The sequence below is a fragment of the Chiloscyllium punctatum genome, chromosome 31, assembly GCF_047496795.1.
Source record: "Chiloscyllium punctatum isolate Juve2018m chromosome 31, sChiPun1.3, whole genome shotgun sequence".
NCBI classification, from domain to species: Eukaryota; Metazoa; Chordata; class Chondrichthyes; order Orectolobiformes; family Hemiscylliidae; genus Chiloscyllium; species Chiloscyllium punctatum.
The window spans coordinates 41,512,695-41,527,805 of NC_092769.1; the positions used below are offsets into that span (position 1 = coordinate 41,512,695).

The following is a 15,111-nucleotide window of genomic DNA, read 5'->3' on the forward strand; positions in this document are numbered from 1 at the left end:
CGAGAGCGACAGATCCCATTGTGAGGATGCTCTGCCCTCGGGGCCTGTTCGAGATGACACTTTCCGTGCCTTTTACCTTAAACGGGCAATTTGCTGCAGAGATGTTCACTCCTGGACATGAGCCACATGGATACCAACTGAGTCGGAAACCTGTGCGGGAATCGACGAGAAGCGACTCAATACATTTTGCTAACTTCCATGGTGCTTCTTAGAAATGGAGTTTCTGTTCACCTCAATCTAAAAGGCAGTTTCTGAACATAGTAACAGAACTCAAAAGGTAATTACCTCACCCCACCGCCACTCCGGAAGAGGTGCTAACTGCCCTTGATTGCTTTTTGTTCTCGATGTGAAGAGCTCTCACGCCTGAGTCACCTTCACGTCTCTGTTTGCTGAGTGAATCACAAAGAAGGAGTTTCACCAGAGCTTCAATTGCCACACTTCTCCACTCGCCCTCCCCGTGAACATTTTCCTGCTCGTCAGTGATTTAAAGAAAATTAAATGGATGCGATGTCATTCTGTAGCCTCTCGGTCGATTCCTCCGTTTCAGTTCCAACATGGCTTAGATCTCGGGGCGCACCTTAATACTAGCGACGCTATGACAGCACAGGTCGGGAGGTTCCTCTCAGAGTGTATGTTTGTTTCATTGCTGTTGCTGATTGAATGAGCCACTAACGTGCGAACTGCTCCAAAACATGATTCAGGACCTCCGGTGCCAACTCTCGCGCGTTGAATAACGACAGACAGCTTCCAAATGAAGCCTTTCAGAGACGACTTTGGGGTACGTTTGACAGACAGACAAGTTCAGGAATTCGTGGTGCGCTGTGACACCAGCGCATCAGCTTCTTCCCTGCCTTTGAACCGGGCCGCCTGCGCAAGGAATGCAAATGGGGTACTGCTTTTCGTGGAAGGATCAGAACGCGGCAACTACACTCTCAAACAGAATGGCATATGATCAGAACCAGGTTGGAGAAAAACTTTATAATGCTTTGCACAGTAATTAAACGGAGTTGCCTTGCATTTCACGACGAGAGCAGATTCGTTCAAGCAAATTCGAAGGCAGGTTTGCAGATGGGAAAGCAAGCAAGGAAGCTCCGTTCTTGTGCATGTGAAAGGCTGCACTTGAAAAAGAAAGCAGTTTCTGCCCAGTTTCGAACTGGGGACCTTTCGCGTGTTAGGCGAACGTGATGACCACTACACTACAGAAACCAGCCGGCGCCGCCGTTATGCAGCTCAGTGGCATCCAGCACTGAAAGTTGAAGCAATTCTACGTTTCACCTTTCTGTTTCCAATAGCTTGTTATTGTCCAGCGTAATTAACATCTTGAAAACGTAAAAAAAAAACGTGAAATTGATGACAAAATATAGACAAGGATGTCGTCAATGTTTGGACCGTAGGGCGAGGTGGAATAAGCTGGGACGACTTTCCCCGCAGCATAACGGCTGCGACATGATCTTATGGAAGGGTTGTAAACTGAGTATTTATGTGTTTTACCCAAGTTGGGGTGAGTTGAAAAATCGAGAGCATCGGTTTAAGGTGAGTGGGCTGAAATTGACAAAGGACCTGAGGCACATTTTCCACACAGAAGGTTGTGCGTGTTTGGAATGAGCTCCCAGAGGAAGTGGAGGAGGCGATTACACTCAGAAAATTGCAAAGGTAATCGGATGAGTTTCTGGATAGGATGGGTTTAGCGGGATAGGGGCCAAATGCTGGGGAACGGGACTTGTTTAACTTTGGCTATGTGGTGAGCATGGACGAGATACACCGAAGTATCTGATTCCACGCGGTGTACCCCAATACCGTCGTGTTGCTTACACCGGCTTTAAAGGATTACTTTTTAGCAGAGCTTGCCGTCGCAGTCTGTGGCACAATCGTTTCGTCTGTTCGACTGCTCACGGGAAAGGTAGTATTGTGAAACACTGCAGAAACGAACGACTTCCTTACTTTTGCTCCGACTGACCATACTCCGTGAAATTTTCCCAGACCCTCAGTTGAGGATTTCTGCTGCTGGAAGTTGCCTCAGAAACCCTGTTAACTCGTAATGTACTGAGCGAATCGCAAAACAGTAAGCATTTAACACGGAACACAAACAAAACTGGCATGCCTAATGCACTTTCAGACACAGAGATGCATGAATGCTAAATGTGAGACAGTCCGAGGGCATGAGTCATAAAGTAATCTCACAACGAACAACAGGGCAATTCCAAACTACTCTTTCAAACATACTGCAGCATTAGTGCACCAACACCTCCCAGACAATGCTGAAAAGAGAGAAAGAAAGAACATAATAAGAAGGGGCCATAAAAAGTGAATTTCAACAATCACAGTCTCGATGAGATTCCCTTTCCGTTCCGATGCCTCCAGGACGGAAATAAAGGAAATGGGAGAAATTCAATAACATGTGACATCGAAATTCATTGGATCGATTTTCCCATTGGCCAGAAAACCAAATAACGACGAGTCGAGTCACCACATTACGAGTGAACAGGGTTTCTGAGGTAACTTCCAGCAGCAAAAATCCTCAACTGTGGGTCTGGGAAAATTTCACGGAGTATGGTCAGTCGGAGCAAAAGTAAGTAAGTCGTTCGTTTCTGCAGTGTTTCATCACAACAGCGATGAAATAACAGTCTCCATTCGGTTCCAGTAAACGCACAAATTGGCTGGAACAGCAGAGCTGTTTGCGATTTTCCGCGTGGCACTGTCCCACACCACAGTTAATTCCCCGGGAAGCAAACCCATTTTACTTTTGTTTTCAACATCAATACAGAGGTGGCGGAAACAGCATTTTAACAAGCTGCAGCTTTGGAGTTAAACAGCAGAAATGGCAGGGGCGGGATTCGAACCCGCGCCCCTTTCAAGACTGGAACCTGGATCCAGCGCCTTAGACCGCTCGGCCACACTACCAGCCGATCGCGCGGCCCCTTTTCTTGCATTTCCAATTGTGCCCCTGCATAACAACAGACGCAAAGTCACATGAAAAGGGTTCCATGATCCCTCTCCGACTCGCACAGCTGCTGGGATGTGCCCGGCTACAATGTCAATTTCGCAGCAGATAATGATAGCCCATCAATCCAGACAAAAATCAATGGTAAGCTGAGTCTATCTTCTCAGACTCTTTTCAGCTACATATGTATCTGTGAGTGCGTGACAATATATGTTCGCTTATGATTTGGTCAAATAACCATGAGCTGCTTGACATTACTGCAATTTCGATTCTTGCTCTGCTAAATGATTTCACCCATTGCTCGAAAAAGGACGACTTTCACGTTTACACGGAACACGAAACACGCCGGACTACAGGGAAAATGCACAAAGCTGAGCAGGCCGTGTTCCAAATCATACCGTGCAGCATTTATTCAGTCACTGTGTCTGTTTTGCAGAATAAGGGTCCCAAAGAAAGTTCTCTACCCTAAAACCGGAAGTCGCATTACATTCCGAGAGCGACAGATCACATTGTGAGGATGCTCTGACCTCGGAGCCTGTTCGAGATGACACTTTCCGTGCCTTTTACCTTAACCGTGCAATTTGCTGCAGAGATGTTCACTCCTGGACATGAGCCACATGGATACCAAGTGAGTCGGAAACCTGTGCGGGAATCGACGAGAAGCGACTCAATACATTTTGCTAACTTCCATGGTGCTTCTTAGAAATGGAGTTTCTGTTCACCTCAATCTAAAAGGCAGTTTCTGAACATAGTAACAGAACTCAAAAGGTAATTACCTCACCCCACCGCCACTCCGGAAGAGGTGCTAACTGCCCTTGATTGCTTTTTGTTCTCGATGTGAAGAGCTCTCACGCCTGAGTCACCTTCACGTCTCTGTTTGCTGAGTGAATCACAAAGAAGGAGTTTCACCAGAGCTTCAATTGCCACACTTCTCCACTCGCCCTCCCCGTGAACATTTTCCTGCTCGTCAGTGATTTAAAGAAAATTAAATGGATGCGATGTCATTCTGTAGCCTCTCTGTCGATTCCTCCGTTTCAGTTCCAACATGGCTTAGATCTCGGGGCGCACCTTAATACTAGCGACGCTATGACAGCACAGGTCCGGAGGTTCCTCTCAGAGTGTATGTTTTTTTTCATTGCTGTTGCTGATTGAATGAGCCACTAACGTGCGAACTGCTCCAAAACATGATTCAGGACCTCCGGTGCCAAATCTCGCGCGTTGAATAACGACAGACAGCTTCCAAATGAAGCCTTTCAGAGACGACTTTGGGGTACGTTTGACAGACAGACAAGTTCAGGAATTCGTGGTGCGCTGTGACACCAGCGCATCAGCTTCTTCCCTGCCTTTGAACCGGGTCGCCTGCGCAAGGAATGCAAATGCGGTACTGCTTTTCGTGGAAGGATCAGAACGCGGCAACTACACTCTCAAACAGAATGGCATATGATCAGAACCAGGTTGGAGAAAAACTTTATAACGCTTTGCACAGTAATTAAATGGAGTTGCCTTGCATTTCACTACGAGAGCAGATTCGTTCAAGCAAATTCGAAGGCAGGTTTGCAGATGGGAAAGCAAGCAAGGAAGCTCCGTTCTTGTGCATGTGAAAAAGAAAGCAGTTTCTGCCCAGTTTCGAACTGGGGACCTTACGCGTGTTAAGCGAACGTGATGACCAATACACTACAGAAACCAGCCGAGGCTACCGTACTGCAGCTCAGTGGCATCCAGCACTGAAAGTTGAAGCAATTCTACGTTTCACCTTTCTGTTTCCAATAGCTTGTTATTGTCCAGCGAAATTAACATCTTGAAAACGTAAAAAAAAACCACGTGAAATTGATGACAAAATATAGACAAGGATGTCGTCAATGTTTGGACCGTAGGGCGAGGTGGAATAAGCTGGGACGACTTTCCCCGCAGCATAACGGCTGCGACATGATCTTATGGAAGGGTTGTAAACTGAGTATTTATGTGTTTTACCCAAGTTGGGGTGAGTTGAAAAATCGAGAGCATCGGTTTAAGGTGAGTGGGCTGAAATTGACAAAGGACCTGAGGCACATTTCCCACACAGAAGGTTGTGCGTGTTTGGAATGAGCTACCAGAGGAAGTGGAGGAGGCGATTACACTCAGAAAATTGCAAAGGTAATCGGATGAGTTTCTGGATAGGATGGGTTTAGCGGGATCGGGGCCAAATGCTGGGGAACGGGACTTGTTTAACTTTGGCTACGTGGTGAGCATGGACGAGATACACCGAAGTATCTGATTCCACGCGGTGTACCCCAATACCGTCGTGTTGCTTACACCGGCTTTAAAGGATTACTTTTTAACAGAGCTTGCCGTCGCAGTCTGTGGCACAATCGTTTCGTCTGTTCGACTGCTCACGGGAAAGGTAGTATTGTGAAACACTGCAGAAACGAACGACTTCCTTACTTTTGCTCCGACTGACCATACTCCGTGAAATTTTCCCAGACCCTCAGTTGAGGATTTTTGCTGCTGGAAGTTACCTCAGAAACCCTGTTAACTCGTAATGTACTGAGCGAATCGCAAAACAGTAAGCATTTAACACGGAACACAAACAAAACTGGCATGCCTAATGCATTTTCAGACACAGAGATGCATGAATGCTAAATGTGAGACAGTCCGAGGGCATGAGTCATAAAGTAATCTCACAACTAACAACAGGGCAATTCCAAACTACTCTTTCAAACATACTGCAGCCTTAGTGCACCAACACTTCCCAGACAATGCTGAAAAGAGAGAAAGAAAGAACATAATAAGAAGGGGCCATAAAAAGTGAATTTCACCAATCACAGTCTCGATTAGATTACCTTTCCCTTCCGATGTCTCCAGGACGGAAATAAAGGAAATGGGAGAAATTCAATAACATGTGACATCCAAATTCATTGGATCGATTTTCCCATTGACCAGAAAACCAAATAACGACGAGTCGAGTCACCACATTACGAGTTAACAGGGTTTCTGAGGTAACTTCCAGCAGCAAAAATCCTCAACTGTGGGTCCGGGGAAATTTCACGGAGTATGGTCAGTCGGAGCAAAAGTAAGGAAGTCGTTCGTTTCTGCAGTGTTTCATCACAACAGCGATGAAATAACAGTCTCCATTCGGTTCCAGTAAACGCTCAAATTGCCTGGAACAGCAGAGCTGTTTGCGATTTTCCGCGTGGCACTGTCCCACACCACAGTTAATTCCCCGGGAGGCAAACCCATTTTACTTTTGTTTTCGACATCAATACAGTGGGGGCGGAAACAGCATTTTAACAAGCTGCAGCATTGGAGTTAAACAACAGAAATGGCAGTGGCGGGATTCGAACCCGCGCCCCTTTCAAGACTGGAACCTGGATCCAGCGCCTTAGACCGCTCGGCCACATTACCAGCCGACCGCACAGCCCCTTTTCTTGCATTTCCAATTGTGCCCCTGCATAACAACAGACGCAAAGTCACATGAAAAGGGTTCCATGATCCCTCTCCGACTCGCACAGCTGCTGGGATGTGCCCGGCTGCAATGTCAATGTCGCAGCAGATAATGATAGCCCATCAATCCAGACAAAAATCAATTTTAAGCTGAGTCTATCTTCTCGGACTCTTTTCAGCTACAAATGTATCTGTGAGTGCGTGACAATATATGTTCGCTTATGATTTGGTCAAATAACCATGAGCTGCTTGACATTACTGCAATTTCGATTCTTGCTTTGCTAAATGATTTCACCCATTGCTCGAAAAAGGACGACTTTCACGTTTACACGGAACACGAAACACACCGGACTACAGGGAAAATGCACAAAGCTGAGCAGGCCGTGTTCCAAATCATACCGTGCAGCATTTATTCAGTCACTGTGTCTGTTTTGCAGAATAAGGGTCCCAAAGAAAGTTCTCTACCCTAAAACCGGAAGTCGCATTACATTCCGAGAGCGACAGATCCCATTGTGAGGATGCTCTGACCTCGGAGCCTGTTCGAGATGACACTTTCCGTGCCTTTTACCTTAAACGGGCAATTTGCTGCAGAGATGTTCACTCCTGGACATGAGCCACATGGATACCAAGTGAGTCGGAAACCTGTGCGGGAATCGACGAGAAGCGACTCAATACATTTTGCTAACTTCCATGGTGCTTATTAGAAATGGCGTTTCTGTTCACCTCAATCTAAAAGGCAGTTTCTGAACATAGTAACAGAACTCAAAAGGTAATTACCTCACCCCACCGCACCTCCGGAAGAGGTGCTAACTGCCCTTGATTGCTTTTTGTTCTCGATGTGAAGAGCTCTCACGCCTGAGTCACCTTCACGTCTCTGTTTGCTGAGTGAATCACAAAGAAGGAGTTTCACCAGAGCTTCAATTGCCACACTTCTCCACTCGCCCTCTCCGTGAACATTTTCCTGCTCGTCAGTGATTTAAAGAAAATTAAATGGATGCGATGTCATTCTGTAGCCTCTCTGTCGATTCCTCCGTTACAGTTCCACGATGGCTTAGATCTCGGGGCGCACCTTAATACTAGCGACGCTATGACAGCACAGGTCCGGAGGTTCCTCTCAGAGTGTATGTTTTTTTTCATTGCTGTTGCTGATTGAATGAGCCACTAACGTGCGAACTGCTCCAAAACATGATTCAGGACCTCCGGTGCCAAATCTCGCGCGTTGAATAACGACAGACAGCTTCCAAATGAAGCCTTTCAGAGACGACTTTGGGGTACGTTTGACAGACAGACAGGTTCAGGAATTCGTGGTGCGCTGTGACACCAGCGCATCAGCTTCTTCCCTGCCTTTGAACCGGGTCGCCTGCGCAAGGAATGCAAATGCGGTACTGCTTTTCGTGGAAGGATCAGAACGCGGCAACTACACTCTCAAACAGAATGGCATATGATCAGAACCAGGTTGGAGAAAAACTTTATAACGCTTTGCACAGTAATTAAATGGAGTTGCCTTGCATTTCACTACGAGAGCAGATTCGTTCAAGCAAATTCGAAGGCAGGTTTGCAGATGGGAAAGCAAGCAAGGAAGCTCCGTTCTTGTGCATGTGAAAAAGAAAGCAGTTTCTGCCCAGTTTCGAACTGGGGACCTTACGCGTGTTAAGCGAACGTGATGACCACTACACTACAGAAACCAGCCGAGGCTACTGTACTGCAGCTCAGTGGCATCCAGCACTGAAAGTTGAAGCAATTCTACGTTTCACCTTTCTGTTTCCAATAGCTTGTTATTGTCCAGCGAAATTAACATCTTGAAAACGTAAAAAAAAACCACGTGAAATTGATGACAAAATATAGACAAGGATGTCGTCAATGTTTGGACCGTAGGGCGAGGTGGAATAAGCTGGGACGACTTTCCCCGCAGCATAACGGCTGCGACATGATCTTATGGAAGGGTTGTAAACTGAGTATTTATGTGTTTTACCCAAGTTGGGGTGAGTTGAAAAATCGAGAGCATCGGTTTAAGGTGAGTGGGCTGAAATTGACAAAGGACCTGAGGCACATTTCCCACACAGAAGGTTGTGCGTGTTTGGAATGAGCTACCAGAGGAAGTGGAGGAGGCGATTACACTCAGAAAATTGCAAAGGTAATCGGATGAGTTTCTGGATAGGATGGGTTTAGCGGGATTGGGGCCAAATGCTGGGGAACGGGACTTGTTTAACTTTGGCTACGTGGTGAGCATGGACGAGATACACCGAAGTATCTGATTCCACGCGGTGTACCCCAATACCGTCGTGTTGCTTACACCGGCTTTAAAGGATTACTTTTTAACAGAGCTTGCCGTCGCAGTCTGTGGCACAATCGTTTCGTCTGTTCGACTGCTCACGGGAAAGGTAGTATTGTGAAACACTGCAGAAACGAACGACTTCCTTACTTTTGCTCCGACTGACCATACTCCGTGAAATTTTCCCAGACCCTCAGTTGAGGATTTCTGCTGCTGGAAGTTACCTCAGAAACCCTGTTAACTCGTAATGTACTGAGCGAATCGCAAAACAGTAAGCATTTAACACGGAACACAAACAAAACTGGCATGCCTAATGCATTTTCAGACACAGAGATGCATGAATGCTAAATGTGAGACAGTCCGAGGGCATGAGTCATAAAGTAATCTCACAACTAACAACAGGGCAATTCCAAACTACTCTTTCAAACATACTGCAGCCTTAGTGCACCAACACTTCCCAGACAATGCTGAAAAGAGAGAAAGAAAGAACATAATAAGAAGGGGCCATAAAAAGTGAATTTCACCAATCACAGTCTCGATTAGATTACCTTTCCCTTCCGATGTCTCCAGGACGGAAATAAAGGAAATGGGAGAAATTCAATAACATGTGACATCCAAATTCATTGGATCGATTTTCCCATTGACCAGAAAACCAAATAACGACGAGTCGAGTCACCACATTACGAGTTAACAGGGTTTCTGAGGTAACTTCCAGCAGCAAAAATCCTCAACTGTGGGTCCGGGGAAATTTCACGGAGTATGGTCAGTCGGAGCAAAAGTAAGGAAGTCGTTCGTTTCTGCAGTGTTTCATGACAACAGCGATGAAATAACAGTCTCCATTCGGTTCCAGTAAACGCTCAAATTGCCTGGAACAGCAGAGCTGTTTGCGATTTTCCGCGTGGCACTGTCCCACACCACAGTTAATTCCTCGGGAGGCAAACCCATTTTACTTTTGTTTTCGACATCAATACAGTGGGGGCGGAAACAGCATTTTAACAAGCTGCAGCATTGGAGTTAAACAACAGAAATGGCAGTAGCGGGATTCGAACCCGCGCCCCTTTCAACACTGGAACCTGGATTCAGCGCCTTAGACCGCACGGCCACACTACCAGCCGACCGCACTGCCCCTTTTCTTGCATTTCCAATTGTGCCCCTGCATAACAACAGACGCAAAGTCACATGAAAAGGGTTCCATGATCCCTCTCCGACTCGCACAGCTGCTGGGATGTGCCCGGCTGCAATGTCAATGTCGCAGCAGATAATGATAGCCCATCAATCCAGACAAAAATCAATTTTAAGCTGAGTCTATCTTCTCGGACTCTTTTCAGCTACAAATGTATCTGTGAGTGCGTGACAATATATGTTCGCTTATGATTTGGTCAAATAACCATGAGCTGCTTGACATTACTGCAATTTCGATTCTTGCTTTGCTAAATGATTTCACCCATTGCTCGAAAAAGGACGACTTTCACGTTTACACGGAACACGAAACACACCGGACTACAGGGAAAATGCACAAAGCTGAGCAGGCCGTGTTCCAAATCATACCGTGCAGCATTTATTCAGTCACTGTGTCTGTTTTGCAGAATAAGGGTCCCAAAGAAAGTTCTCTACCCTAAAACCGGAAGTCGCATTACATTCCGAGAGCGACAGATCACATTGTGAGGATGCTCTGACCTCGGGGCCTGTTCGAGATGACACTTTCCGTGCCTTTTACCTTCACCGTGCAATTTGCTGCAGAGATGTTCACTCCTGGACATGAGCCACATGGATACCAAGTGAGTCGGAAACCTGTGCGGGAATCGACGAGAAGCGACTCAATACATTTTGCTAACTTCCATGGTGCTTATTAGAAATGGAGTTTTTGTTCACCTCAATCTAAAAGGCAGTTTCTGAACATAGTAACAGAACTCAAAAGGTAATTACCTCACCCCACCGCCACTCCGGAAGAGGTGCTAATTGCCCTTGATTGCTTTTTGTTCTCGATGTGAAGAGCTCTCACGCCTCTGAGTCACCTTCACGTCTCTGTTTGCTGAGTGAATCACAAAGAAGGAGTTTCACCAGAGCTTCAATTGCCACACTTCTCCACTCGCCCTCTCCGTGAACATTTTCCTGCTCGGCAGTGATTTAAAGAAAATTAAATGGGTGCGATGTCATTCTGTAGCCTCTCTGTCGATTCCTCCGTTTCAGTTCCAACATGGCTTAGATCTCGGGGCGCACCTTAATACTAGCGACGCTATGACAGCACAGGTCCGGAGGTTCCTCTCAGAGTGTATGTTTGTTTCATTGCTGTTGCTGATTGAATGAGCCACTAACGTGCGAACTGCTCCAAAACATGATTCAGGACCTCCGGTGCCAACTCTCGCGCGTTGAATAACGACAGACAGCTTCCAAATGAAGCCTTTCAGAGACGACTTTGCGGTACGTTTGACAGACAGACAAGTTCAGGAATCCGTGGTGCGCTGTGACACCAGCGCATCAGCTTCTTCCCTGCCTTTGAACCGGGCCGCCTGCGCAAGGATTGCAAATGCGGTACTGCTTTTCGCGGAAGGATCAGAACGCGGTAACGACACTCTCAAAAAGAAAACACGTGAAATTGATGACAAAATATAGACAAGGATGTCGTCAATGTTTGGACCGTAGGACGAGGTGGAATAAACTGGGACAACTTTCCCCGAAGCGTAACGGCTGCGACAGGACTTTGTTTCGCAACAGCAATGTAATAACAGTCTCCATTCGGTTCTTGTAAATACTCAACCTGCCTGGAACATAAAGCAGCTGAAGAGCTGTTTGCGATTGTCCCTGCGGGAGGCGAACACTACCATGACAGCACAGACATTTTGAGAAAATCTGCACTCTCCCATACCACAGTTAACTCTCTAGGAGTCATAACCAACTTATTAAAACCTCAACTTGCCTCCAACCTAAAGCAGCTTGAGCCCACGATTTACCGTGTGGGAGGCAAAAACGACCATGACAAGATGGATACTGGCGCCTGTCTCCACAAAACAAACTCCCGGTTCTGCTTTTTATTTGAACACGCCACAGCCACAGAAACTGCAGTGGGGGGACTCGACCCTCAGCTTCTTTCGTAACTGAGTTCTGAAGCTGGATCCTCCGGCTCCTTGGTTACCCTTCATAGGGCTGATTCGGTTCGAATAGTGAAATTTCCTGTGTCTGATCCGCAGGAGACCCTGCAGGATTTTCAGACAGCGCCATCCTTCCTGTGACATGTACGTGCTGGATAACATTCTGTTGTGTCATGTGTCCCGGCTTTGCCAATATCACCGTTGTTTAACTCCCACCATCCTGTTGGTCGAACTGTGATTCCAGTCAGAATCACAAATGTGTAACAAAACACCTTAGCTGCGCTGGCTCTCTACAGAGATAAATGTGATTCTCTTTTCGTATCATTCTCTTGCCTTCTCCCTGTAACTCTACACATTTTTACTTTCAACACGAACATTGAATTAGTTTTTCAACAACTCGATTGAAACTGCGTCTTTGTCAATGTCAGACTCTAACCATTCCCTTTGTGAAAACATTTCTCCTCATGTACATTTTTCTTCTTTTACTAATGTCTTTAAAACTCTGCCGAATCGTTCTCGATCCTTTCAGGCGGAGGGAGCATTCCCCCTTCCTTATTCCCTCTAACTAACCAACTCATGTCTTGGAAAGGTTTAACCAGGCCAGGTTTTGGCCTTCTGCTCTCCAAGGAGACCTGTCCCAACTTTCCAAATGACCTTTATTGTTGACATTCCTCGTACACAGCACCATTCTCATCAACCTGTTCCGCGCTGTTTTCAATCATTTCACATCCCCACTTCCTGAAGTTTCACCCCCAGAACTGTGTGAATATCTAGATGGTGGATTTACTCAGAGTGGGGTTCTGTGGGTGAACATCCTCTAACACTTGTTTCAGTTTCACCACATGTGGTATTGTACCATGCCCACTACAATGACACTTCTAACCCCAGAACTCAAAGGTATTTCAAAGGGTGCAACTTAATGATTTACATCCTTTTATCAAACAGTTGATCAGTCGACCGGGAAAAAGTAAAACCAAACAACGAAGGCTCAATGGCGATTTGAAGTCGGACATTCTCCCATGCCAGTATTAACACAAGTTGCTAAGCGAAGATCGTGCCCTAGACACTCTTACATTGCCAACACCAAACCAGCTGAGATTCGGTCAGGTCCAACTATATCCCAATTTGTTCTCAGACTTCTAAGCATCAAAGTGCTTTACGAATATCGCCTTCTCATTTCATCTCCTTGTTCACGGGACAGTGCTGTTTATCCCTTCCGTTTGCACTAAGTTGTCTCCATCGGCAGAGTATTCAGCTATTTCCCTCCACCGACAAGCAGTGTGAGGAGAGGCAAGTGTGGTTACACTCGAAAGCTCGAGTTCATCGGCACGGCCAGTTCCATCAAGTGCTGGGAATCAACAAGTTTGATTGGGAGCTTCCTGCAAATATCATTGATCTGAGAAGCGATAAAGATGTTGAGCTGGCGGGTAAGACACAAATGGACTCTGGACTCTCTACCCTCAAGTAAATTCATGTGAGCGCATTTTTGTGCAGCCTGTTTGCTGTTCAAAATCCATCTTCACACAGCAATCCTGCAGAAAGCCTTTTGTAACAGTAACATCGGCTTCTTTGCTGCAATCGGGCAGCAGTGAACATCTGAGCCCCAACTTTCCCAGATAAAGACAATCCGAGTGAAAGTCTCACTCACTGAGAGCTATCCCCACGTCCCTGAGCTGCGGGGCTGCAGACTGTTTAACGCAGAAGATCGAGTTAACAATGAGACTTTGATTCACCATCAGCCATTCTGACCCAGAGACAGGAAGAGGGACAGCATCAATGTGTGGCGTCACTCACGCGCCGGCAGAAGCTGTTCAGCCCATCGAGTCCATAGTGACTATCTGCCACTTGTGTACCCCTGTGGTTATTCATAGTTGGTGATGTATTTCGTAATAATGTGGAGCTGTGCCTGGATCGCAATTCTGTCTCCAACAAATTGATCGAATTGTAATTCACAACTTTTCATTTCACAGGGAGAACACTGCTGTGTGAAACGACGTGGGGAATAACTGCAGGGCGTCATGCACATAGAGCACTCTACAACTGATGTGTCTCACCTTCACCAGTTTCTTCCCAGCTCTGGCAAAAGATTTTCTGAATCAAATCAGAGCACACCGACAGAGAACAGGAAAAGAGCTTCCAGAACTTCACAAATGTGTTTCCTCATTTGTGCAAATTTCCCTTGTGTATCGGTATGAAATATTCATTTCAGATACATTGAATGAAAGGAAGCGGAAAGTGAAACAACACGCAATGCATAGAATGGAGATCTATTATAGAGAAACACTGGCGGGTACAGTACACACACTGAAACAAGGAATTGTCAACGAGTAGAGGAAGTTTTCAATCCATTAATTTCATGTTTATGAGCCCAATACGCTCCCGCTGGGCCACTCTGTTAGCGCTGACCATAGCAGTTTCACACAGTCTTCAGCTTTTTGTCTGGCGTGTGGCATGTACCTCACAGGATGATTTCAAAAGGTCTTCACTATTATTGTGCGACACTCTGTGGTGCAGATGTGTCCCGGCTGTGTCAATACAACCTGCGACTAACTTGCCACATTCTGTTGATTTAACTGTGATTTCACTCAGAATCACAAAATATGTCACAGTGCAAAGTGAGGCCATGCAGCCACCTTCGCTGTGCTGGCACCAAACAATAAGGAAGTGTCTGTATAGTTTGATTGATTGACTTTATTTGATTGTACCTGAGTACAGTGAAAACTTTTGTTTACGATTGGTAAATGCAGATCATAGTAATCAAGGGCATGCAGATCACAGCATGAGAAAAACAACATTTTGGACAGATAAAGGCTTTCAGGTTACTCCGCACCGGACGTGCACTCGGCAAAATCCACATTAACAGGATCAGCATCATTTGAAGTTAGGGAATCCATTTCTCCTCTAGTAACGGTCTACAAGAAGGTACTGTTGTGTGTCTTTAAGCTTCGGTACCTTAATGTGACCGCGATCCATCACAATTATACCTGAGTCCAAAATGGAGCTGGATGCAAAACCCCAGGGCTCGCACTTACATCCCCCACCCGAGGCGATATCACACCCAAAACCAACAAGCCAGAACCGTAGCAGAAGCATGATCCATAAATCAGGTGAGTTTCCTTGTTTTTTTTAAAAAAAGGTTCTTCTGTTGTTTCGGAGTGAAGGCAGCACTGAGTTTTAATAACAGTTCCTTGCCGCTCTGACTCCCGGTTCCCAGGAGGCTCTTCTGGCCAGTTCCCCCACGAGCGGGCTCCCACCATGGGAGCTGAATCAACTCGTCTTCTATTAGCCATCAGTGTCGTGGGAGAGCAATGTGTGTCCGCTCTTCAGTTTCCTATCAACCAGATTAAGGCTTATGGAGCACAAGAGGGGGTTAGAGGGAGTGGGAGTTA

General features: G+C 46.2%; 2 non-coding genes across 2 annotated transcripts; both read right to left on the reverse strand.

Annotated features, from left to right (window-relative positions):
* Positions 1-1,133: 1,133 nt before the first annotated feature.
* Positions 1,134-1,206, reverse strand: trnav-aac (transfer RNA valine (anticodon AAC)). Its single transcript has one exon. It is a non-coding gene; the product is annotated as a tRNA-Val (tRNA).
* A 5,034-nt stretch (positions 1,207-6,240) lies between these two features.
* Positions 6,241-6,322, reverse strand: trnal-cag (transfer RNA leucine (anticodon CAG)). Its single transcript has one exon. It is a non-coding gene; the product is annotated as a tRNA-Leu (tRNA).
* Between the last annotated feature and the right edge of the window lie 8,789 nt (positions 6,323-15,111).